This window comes from Pan troglodytes, chromosome Y (assembly GCF_028858775.2).
Source record: "Pan troglodytes isolate AG18354 chromosome Y, NHGRI_mPanTro3-v2.0_pri, whole genome shotgun sequence".
Taxonomy (NCBI): domain Eukaryota; kingdom Metazoa; phylum Chordata; class Mammalia; order Primates; family Hominidae; genus Pan; species Pan troglodytes.
The window spans coordinates 13099870-13110681 of record NC_072422.2 but is presented as its reverse complement, the minus strand read 5'-3'; the positions used below and the strand labels follow the sequence as shown (position 1 = coordinate 13110681).

The following is a 10812-nucleotide window of genomic DNA, read 5'->3' as shown; positions in this document are numbered from 1 at the left end:
ACCTTCCACCCCTCCAGGGCCGACGAACCGCACACCACAAGCTGCGTGAGGCACAAGGGAGCCCCCGAGGGAGGAACCCGGAGTGCTGTGGCCACGGGAACTCGGCCCCAGCTGGCTCTCTTCCCTCTCTGTTTTCACTGGTGGTGGCACTGCCCTCTCTCTCTTCCTCACAGCTGGGAGCCCCCCTTCCCCACGCAAGCCAATGCTTGACCACACAGGACCTGTGAGGGGAGGGGGAAGGGGCGGGCATGGCGGGAGAGGAGGGCGGATGTCGCCGGTCTGCACTTGGGGGGACGGAGGGCCCCAGCGGGCCCTGCCACGGAACCCCCAGCAGTGCACCCCGAGGATCCCAGAGGCACATCCAGGGGCTATGGATCGGCAAGCGACGCTCAGATAGGCATGGCCCTGGGAGGAACCGGGCCGCAAGTGTGTTTGACATGTCAATGATCAATGTGTCCTGCAATTCACATTAATTCTCACAGCTAGTTGTGTTCTTCATCAACGCAGGAGCCGAGTGATCCACCGCTAAAAGTCATACAAGGTCGATTTGGCAAGGGCGCTGCCAACAACAGGAGGCCCTCCTGGCACAGCACGTCCCCCAGAGGGGTTACCACAGGCTGGCTAGTCAGACAGCAAGGGGAGGAGACTCTAGAGAGGGATCGGAAGATTTCACAACACAGTGAAGCGGTGCTGACCACGTTGTCGGGGGAGGGGAGTCAAAGGCTGACACCACCCCACGGATGCCCGGGGGTTACCACCCCCACAGCGTGGGGCACAGGCCACACACGCTGCACGCATGCTACGGCACGACGGCCGCCGGGTAAAGCCCCCACCGGCTTCAGTGGCTACACGCAAGTGCGGCGCGGCCCCAGCCCGCTGGGGAACGGATTTGGCGGGGGAGGCGCAGGAGGGGCGGGCCCCTCCTGAACGCACTCCCTCGAGGGCCCACTGCACCCGACCCACGGGCGGAAGGGCAACACCCCCCAAGGGGTCCTTAAACCTCGGCGCCAAAACCCAGTAGGTACCTGGACGGTGGGGGCGGACGAGGGGGGGTGGGGGGGAAAGGCATCCGGCCCCCTACCCTCGAGATGCCCTTGCGGGAAGACTGGGGAGAGCCAGAGGGCTGGGCCAGGCCCGGTGGCAACCTGTGGCAGAGGCAACGATGGCGGCAGTGGCAGCGATGGGAACCCTGCAGGCCCAACGGGAGCAGGCGGGATGGGGCCCAGCCGGCGGGACAGGGCGGGATGACGGCCCTGGCTGGGAGGGCACCGAGACCCCCCACCCCGCCGTGACGCTGAGAACCACCCCTGCGCCCGCCGACACACATGTGGGGACCGCGGCAGGGGACCGCTCCCCGCTGTTCATCAGGCCCGAGAGCCATCCAGCCTGCCCCAGGACACGCACACATGGTTTCATCCCCGCACGCCTGTCTCTCTCTACCCCCTCTCTCCCTCCTGAGTTATCCGGCTCTGGGGGCAGTCGGGGCTGTGCAACAAACTCTAGAATTACCAGTATTCCAAATAGCAGAAGAGCGAGCGACCAAAAGAACCATAACTGATTTAAGGAGCCATTCGCAGTTTCACTGTACTGGCCCTGCGACTTAGACATATATGGCTTAATCTTTGAGACAAGCATATGGTTCTGGTAGGATCAACCATGTAGGTAGAAAGCACCTCCAGGCCTCACGAGGAGAAGCCCAGAGTCCCAGTCGCGAGGATGGGCGCGGTAGGGCAGGCAATCGGGCTTGTGGGAGGGAGGGAGCAGTTCGGAGCGCTGGGAGGGCGGCGAACCGGACATCCCATCCACCCACATGACACACCACCCCCAGATATGCTCACCACTCCAGACCCTTTGCTCCCACGTGCGAGGAGGCAGACCGTGCGACCCATGTGAGGCAGCCACGAGTAACAGGCAGCCACTCGCGCGCGGTGGGCGTGAGGCGGCCCGACGTTTTGGCAGCGAACGAGAGGCGGACCGCGGTGCCCAGGGTCTCACCGCCAGCGGCCTCTGAGTACGAAGGCGGCCCCTCGCGGTACCTGCAGCGGCCTACTGGCCTTCGGCGGGCCCGCGGCTCCCCAACCGCCGCCGCTGTCGCGGCCAGCGCCCGGGACCCTCTTCCCCGCACGTGCTGCAGGCCGACCCCAAACCCTAGGAGCGCCCACCAGGCTCAAGCGGGGCGCCGCCGACCTGGTCCTGAAGGCGCGCGCCCAGGGACACAGACAATGGGCCAACCAGTGGCCGGCGGCGGCACCCCACAAGGTGGAACTGGATTTGGTCTCAGACGGGGCCACCACAGCCTAAGCCGGTGAGCCGCTCGGGGAGAGAGGATCCGCGGGCGGGGTGGGGGGCACAGACAGGCAAGGCCAGGGACCGCGAGGACAAGGGCACTGGGGAGCTCGCAGACTGGTGGCTCGCAGAGAAACCTCAGGCGCGGCCGGGCCACCAGGAAAACACGGCCACGGGATCCCACCGCCACAGACACGAGGGAGGTCCCATGGCGCCCCGCCTAGGACGCGGGACGGCCGTAGGCACCCACCGAAACCCGCCTCAGGAGCCCCGGGTCCAGCCATCGGGACCCCGAGGCGAACTCAGCCACAAACCCAACGCCAGGGCCACGTTGCTCATTTCTCCTCCATCCTCCGACCCGGTCAAGTTCTGGGAGACTGGCGCGCCCCCCACTTGGGACGCTTCCCAGGGCCAGGCAGCCCAACCCCGTGCCACGCAAATACGGTCGTTGGCACCGATCGCTGCTCCACAGGGGAGCGGTTGGAGAGCCAGCTCACAGCGGAGCGGGTCAAGCGCCGGACCGAACGCCGGGCACAGCCACCGCTCGCGCAGCCTCCCAACTGCTAGGACGCCGGCCTGGCCCGGCGGGATCCTCCCCGGACTCGGAAGTGGGAGGTGGGGACCACACAGGCGACGAGCTGCCCTCGGTCCCCACCGAGGAGGCCGGCGGAAACCTCGCTCTCCCCCGCCTCACCCCGTCGAGAGGCAAGCGAGTCGCTACGGCAGCGCTACCATAACGCAGAGAGAGGCAGCAGGCGGGGGATCCGGTACCCCAAAGGCACACCTCTCCGATCACTAGAGAAGGCTTTCTCACCGGGGGTTGGTCACACTCCCCACCTGCCAGTCGCCCCTCCTCGGGCCCGCAGAGGAATTCAGGGACGCCTGGGGAAGGGAGGGGGCCTGCGGTACCAGGAAAAATCTCCGTGCGGCAACCTCGAGCCTTTGCGGTCTGGGCGGGGGGCCTGGCCGCTGTGCGTGCTCACAATCCCCCAAGGTCCCCCCTGTCCACCCGTCTCCTTTCTCCCAGGCAAAACACCTCCAAGTAAACCCACACACAACCTGTGGGAGGCAGAACGGTAGCCCCTTGGCGGCCGGCCGGCACATGCGTCACCTGCCCGAGCCCACCTGCCAGACAGGAGCATGGGACCTGCGCTCGCCAGACCAGGCGGCGTCCTTCCCCGCGTGGGAGGGGCACGTCTCACTCAACCGCCTCGACCCCCACACCAACGAGCTCCCTCAGGATCCACTCGCGGACACCGTGGTGGCGACTGGAGGAGGGGTCGCTGGTGGTGGAAACCATACACCACAGATGGGCCTCGGGCACCTGAGGTATAAGCTGGGGGGATGAAGGGGTTGAGCCAGGCACGGTAGGCTCACGCCTGTCATCCCCTCACTTTGGGAGGCGAGAGAAGGTGGATCCCTCCATCCAAGCCTTGGCAACATGGTGAAACCTCTTCTCTAAAAAAATACAAAAACTAACTGGTTTCATAAGCTGGACCCAAAGTTAATAAATAGATAAATAGGCCAGGTGCGGTGGCTCACACCTGTAATCCCAACACTTTGGGAGGCCGAGGCGGGCAGATCATGAGAGTCAGGAGATCGAGACCATCCTGGCTACCACAAGAACCCCGTCTGTACTCAAAATACAAAAAAATTATCCAGGCGCGGTGGCGGGCACCTGAAGTCCCAGCTACTTGGGAGGCTGAGACAGGACAACGGCGTGAACCCGGGAGGCAGAGCCTGCAGTGAGCCGACATCACGCCACTGCACTCCAGTCTGGGCAACAGAGCAAGACTGTCTCAAAAAATAATAATAATAAACAGATTAAAATTGAAAAATTAAAAAAAAGAAACGTAGCTGGCCGGGCGCAATGGCTCACACCTGTCATCCCAGCAGTTTGGGAGGCCGAGGTGGGCAGATCACCTGAGGTGGCCAGTTCGAGACCCGCCTGACCCACATAGAGAAATACCGCCTCTACTAAGAATACAAAATCAGCCGGGTATGGTGGTACATGCCTGTAATCCCAGCTACTCAGGAGGCTGAGGCAGGGGAATCGCTTGAACATGGAAGGTGGAAGTTGCAGTGAGCCGAAATGGTGCCATTGCACTCTAGCATGGGCAACAAGAGTGAAACTCCATCCTGAAAAAAAAAGAAAAAAATTAAGCGCTGTTTTCTGTTATTTTTACTTCTTACCCTGAGAAGAACATAATAGAGCTGTTGTCTGTCTGCCTGCCTGCCTGCCTGCCTGTGACAGGGCCTCACTCTGTCTTTTGCTCAGACTGGAGTGCAGTGACACCATTATGGCTCACTCACTGCAGCCTCAACCTCCCCAGGGTTAGGCGATTCCTCAAGGGATCCTACAGCCTCGGCCTCCCAAAGTGTTGGGGTTACAGGCGTAAGCCACCAGCGCCTGGCCTGAATTAATAAATCTGGTCTCACTACGTCTTAACCACACACCCATGAAGAATTCAAGTCAAGAGATAGTCAGTAAGAGACTCTCAGCATTCTCTCCCAAAAGCAGTGAGGTGGATGGCGGCCGTGTGTCCCAAGCTCCTGGAGTTTTAGGTGACCATGCGTAAAGGAGAGATTTCCAATGTTTCCAGAGAGGCATGAGCCACAGTCATTGGGGCATCTGAGCACGAGATGGGTTTCTGAGAGTGACTTAAGGGCCAGGAAGGGCCAGAATCTGCCAAGGCCTGTGTCCCAGGGTGGGGCCGATGGAACCCAAGGTAGAGGGAGTCAGCAGTCCCCACAGAGAGAGCTTCAGTCCTAGGCCCCACTGTGCAGACTGAATCAGAAGGAAGAGAGTCATTCATCTTACATGCTACATCCCTCCACTGAACTTGGGAGTGGATCCGTTTTCCAAACATGAGGTAACTCTCACTTTGCAATGGATCACAAGGGGCTGGGCTTTCCAGAGTTGGCAGGGTAAAGAAGACATTCTGGCTCTGCCTCCCACATCCCCTGGTAACTGGTGAGTTTATTTTTTATTTTTATTTATTATTATTATTATACTTTAAGTTTTAGGGTACCTGTGCACAATGTGCAGGTTAGTTACTTATGTATACATGTGCCATTCTGGTGTGCTGCACCCACTAACTTGTCATCTATCATTAGGTATATGTCCTAATGCTCTCCCTCCCCCTTTCCCCCACCCCAAAACAGTCCCCAGAGTGTGATGTTCCCCTTCTTGTGTCCATGTGTTCTCATTGTTCAGTTCCCACCAATGAGTGAGAATATGCGGTGTTTGGTTTTTTGTCCTTGCGATAGTTTACTGAGAATGATGATTTCCAATTTCATGCATGTCCCTACAAAGGACATGAACTCATCATTTGTTATGGCTGCATAGTATTCCATGGTGTATATGTACCACATTTTCTTAATCCAGTCTATCATTGTTGGACATTTGGGTTGGTTCCAAATCTTTGCTATGGTGAATAGTGCTGCAATAAACATATGTGTGCATGTGTCTTTATAGCAGCATGATTTATAGTCCTTTGGGTATATACCCAGTAATGGCATGGCTGGGTCAAATGCTATTTCTAGTTGTAGATCCCTTTGCCATCCTCATCAAGCTACCAATGACTTTCTTCACAGAATTGGAAAAAACTACTTTAACGTTCATATGGAACCAAAAAAGAGCCCACATTGCCAAGTCAATCCTAAGGCAAAAGAACAAAGCTGGAGGCATCACACTACCTGAATTCAAACTATACTACAAGGCTACAGTAACCAAAACAGCATGGTACTGGTACCAAAACAGAGATATAGATCAATGGAACCGAACAGAGCCCTCAGAAATAATGCTGCATATCTACGAGTATCTGATCCTTAACAAACCTGAGAAAAACAAGCAATGGGGAAAGGATTCCCTATTTAATAAATGGTGCTGGGAAAACTGGCTAGCCATATGTAAAAAGCTGAAACTGGATCCCTTCCTTACACCTTATACAAAAATCAATTCAAGATGGATTAAAGACTTAAACGTTAGACCTAAAACCGGAAAAACCCTAGAAGAAAACCTAGGCACTACCATTCAGGACATAGGCATGGGCTAGGACTTCATGTGTAAAACACCAAAACCAATGGCAACAAAAGCCAAAATTGACAAATGGGATCTAATTAAACTAAAGAGCTTCTGCACAGCAAAAGAAACTACCATCAGAGTGAACAGGCAACCCACAAAACTGGTGAATTTAAATGAGCCTATGCTGGCCAGGCCGGAGCCGCTACAGGGGGAGGGGTATGGGCGGGGTGGGGGGGTGCCTGAGGCACCGCAGAAAGTGGGTCTGAGCCTGGAGGATAACTGTGCTGCAGGAACCCATCCAGGCTGCTATATGGCAAGCACTAAACCACTATGCTTACTGAGATGGAGTTTTCCCCGCAGAACACCTTTATGCAAAAGTACACTCAGAAGAAGCTTTGTTTTTACTGGTTACCTGTTCTTACCACCCAGGAAAGGCCTATAAAGCATATAGATTCTTGAAAGGACACAGTTGTCCTACACCGCAATGCAAATACCTGCTTGCAAAATGTTGCTTTGATGTCAGCAAGCTTGCAGAAGGGGAACAAATCTTACCTGGTGGAGTGTTTCATAAGCAGAAAAGCCATGATGATATTGTTACTGAGTTTGGTGATTCAGCTTGCTTTACTCTTTCATTGCTGGGACATGCATATTGCAAGACAGATCGGCTTGCCAAAGGATCAGAGTATGACCAAAACAGCCTTAGTTTAAAGCCTTTCCTCTGGTATCCCTTTGAATCATTATGTGAAATAGATGAAAAGCCAGATCCTGACCAAACATTTAAATTTGCATCTTTACAGAACTTTAGCAACTGTCTGCCCAACTCTTGCACAACACAAGTACCTAATCATAGTTTATGTCACAGACAGCCTGAGACCGTTCTTACGGAAACACCCCAGGACACCACTGAATTAAATAGATTGAATTTAGAAACTTCCAATTCAAAGTATTCCTTGAATACAGATTCCCCAGTGTCTTCTATTGATTCAGCTGTAATTTCACCTGATACTGTCCCACTGGGAACAGGAACTTCCATATTATCTAAACAGGTTCAAAATAAACCAAAAACTTGTTGAAGTTTGTCAGGAGGACCAGCAGCTCTTAGTCCATTCACCCCAAGCTTTGGGATTTTGCCATTAGAAACCCCAAGTCCTGGAAATGGATCCTATTTACAAATCTACACTAATACACCTCTGAAATTGATGTGCCATCCACTGGAGCCCCTTCAGAAAAGTCTGTCATCAGAAACAGCCAAACTGGAGCAAAGTCTGTCTTCTCGCAGAGTGGAAATAGCCGAGAGGTAACTCCAATTATTGCACAAACAGAAAGTTCTGGTCCATAAATAAGTACAACACCTCAGGTATTGAGCCCCACTATGACATCTCCCCCAAATGCACTCCATTGAAGAAGTTCATGACTCTTTACTAGTGACAGTTCCACAACCAAGGTGAATAGGAAGAAATTAAAAATGAAGTTTCCACCTAAAATCCCGAACAGAAAAACAAAAAGTAAAACTAATAAGGGAGGAATAACTCAACCTAACATAAATGATAGCCTGGAAATTACAAAATTGGACTCTTTCATGATTTCAGAAGGGAAAAAAGCCACAATCACACCTCAGATTCAGGCATTAATCTAAAAGAAGCAGCAACAGAAGGCTTGATGAGCTTTCTTCATGAAAGGGGAAAGGTTATTTAGCTTTGTGTTCATACCACTGCAAAGAAGCTATAAATATTTTGAGCCATCTACTTTCTCACCACTACAATTCTGGTTGGGTACTGTGCCACATTGGAAGGGTCTATTTTGAACTTTCAGAGTACATGCAAGCTGAAAGAATATTCTCAGAGGTTAGAAGGATTGAGAATTATAGAGTCGAAGGCATGGAAATCTACTCTACAACACTTTGGCATCTTCAAAAAGATGTTGCTCTTTCAGTTCTGTCAAAAGACTTAACAGACATAGATAAAAATTTACCAGAGGCCTGGTGTGCTGCAGGGAACTGTTTCAGTCTGCAACAGGAACACGATATTGCAATTAAATTCTTCCAGAGAGCTATCAAAATGGATCCAAATTATGCTTATGCCTATACTCTATCAGGGCGAGAGTTTGTCTTAACTGAAGAATTGGACAAAGCATTAGCTTGTTTTTGAAATGCTATCAGAGTCAATCCTAGACATTATAATGCATGGTAAGTGGTAGTGAAGTGTAAAGACAAAGTCTTGTTTATGGTGCTGGTAGTCACTAATTTTTCTTGTTAGATAGCTCTTTATTGTCATGAATTTGGTTACTAATACTTAGGGATGGTACATACTGGTCAATAACTTCAAACTAACATGTTTCCTTGTGAAATGTATGTCTTTAGCAAACTCTTAACTAATGATGACAGAATACCAGATCCTTATTCTCAACAGTTTCAGTCTTCTATCAAACTTTTGCAGATACTGTAGTTATGTTTTGTTTGTTTGTTTGCTTGTTTAGTTTTGTTACTTGATTTGTTATTTTTTCTTCGAACACAGAAATGGTGATTGGGACAAAAAGTGCTTAGGAAATTGGAAAGGAATAGCATAATTCACGTATTGGATAATAGAAAAAAACACTGAAAAAATTTGCTAGTTGCTGCTTTTTGACAGTGTTCCAGTTAATTGAGTTACTATTAAGAACTTAGTGTACCCTTTTATTTAGCAGCATCTCTGTTTTACTTTTTTGTACTTGTGTATAAGTAGACACATAGAAAATTACTACCTAGGTCATATTGTTATCAACTGAATAACATATGAAAACGTTTGGTCCTACTTCTGCCTCAACACCATACTTACTGTTGACATTTAATGTATTTTTCTGGACTGACTTAAAAGTTTAAATATCAAAAGAAAGCCAGGCACAGTGGCTCATGCCTGTCATTCCAGGACTTTGGGATGCTGAGGCGGGTGGATCACAAGGTCAAGAGATCGAGACCATCCTGGGCAACATGGTGAAACCCGGTCTCTATAAAAAGTATAAAAATTAGCTGGGCATGGTGGCGGGCACCTGTAGTCCCAGCTACTCAGGAGGCTGAGGCAGGAGAATCACTTGAACCTGGGAAGTGGAAGTTGCAGTGAGCCAAGATTATGCCATTGCACTCCAGCCTGGGTGACAGAGCAAGACACTGTCTCAAGAAAAAAAATTAAAATAAATGAATAAATAAATAAATAAATATCAAGAGAAAGTATAATTCTGAAGTCATTACTCTGTGGAAGCTTTTTTGTCAGATACAGTTATCTTTGGGGTTATTATAGCAGTTGAGTTTTAGCCTTGATTTACTTCTAAATCTGAAGCATTATATTACTAAAACATTTTTTGATTTGTGAATATATTGTTTAATGGATTATATCTCATTTTGCAGTAGCAGTTGCAGTGCCTGAAAGATTGCCAAAAAAATAGTGCTAGCTTTTGCTGACAAAAGTAACAATCAACTTACCAATACTGCCTTCTCTTCCGATAGCAATGTTCTCAGTAATATTTTAAGAACTCAGTTCTTCATAAGACTTGTGCTGTTTTTGATTTTTTCCCAAGTCTGGTTGATCCTTGTGTTGTTCTTTTTGAAATGTGTATTGTCTTTTCAGCTATTCTGCAGGAGTCTCATTCTTAAAAACCTTAACCATATCAAAAATTGTGTTTAAAGGAGGATTATTCAGATTGGCTAGCTTTTACTAGGAGGAGTTTAAATGCTGACTTATTAAGGTAACTCTAAATACTGAGCAACTTTATTCTAACTACAAAATAGATAGACTTTCTTTTGTTTTCACTTTCACTGTCATTAGCACCGTGTTTAATACCTTTTCTTCATCTATAACACAATTATAATGATATATAAAGCCACTCAAATACAGCAGATATACTGTGCTTTAAAAAAAAAAAGAAAAAAAGAAGTCATTATGTGGTACACAATGAGGTGTAACTCGAGTCTAGAATCTCCAGTGAAAACCAATGAAACAGGGTCAAACCCCATGTCGACTAAAAATAAAAAAAAATGAGCCGGGTGTGGTGGTGCTGAGACAGGAGAATCACTTGAACCCAGGATGCAGAGGTTGCAGTGAGCTGAGATCACGCCACTGCACTCTAGCCGGGGAGGGACAGAGCAAGACTCCATCTCAGAAACAAACAAACACACAAAGCCAATAAAGGTGTTTCACTCAATGTGTCAGGCTCAGGTCTCTTGACAGGACACATCCGGCACCCGGGGAAACGTTGAGGGGTGCGGTGGAATCTATTTTGTGTTCTCAAGGGAGGGTTTGAGAGATAGTCCCGCAAACATGACGGCCTAAGGAAGCCCCACCGCCCAAGAAGCGATATTCATTTGTATCGTGTAGCCACCCACGAGGGAGAATCGGGCTCTCTATAGAACCCCCAACCACCACCCCACCCCACCATACCCCACCCCCCCACCTCGTGAAATGAGCTCTTGCTCCATCAGACTCTATTCATGTCATGTGATTTTGTAACCTCCATCGTGTGTGCGTGGA

General features: G+C 50.4%; 3 pseudogenes; 2 read left to right on the top strand and 1 right to left on the bottom strand.

Annotated features, from left to right (window-relative positions):
- Positions 1-383: 383 nt before the first annotated feature.
- LOC112207660 (5.8S ribosomal RNA) lies at positions 384-534 on the bottom strand (annotated as a pseudogene).
- Positions 535-1716: 1182 nt separating this feature from the next.
- LOC107972829 (filaggrin-2-like) lies at positions 1717-4941 on the top strand (annotated as a pseudogene).
- Positions 4942-6623: 1682 nt separating this feature from the next.
- Positions 6624-8502, top strand: LOC100608525 (cell division cycle protein 27 homolog; annotated as a pseudogene).
- Positions 8503-10812: the final 2310 nt, after the last annotated feature.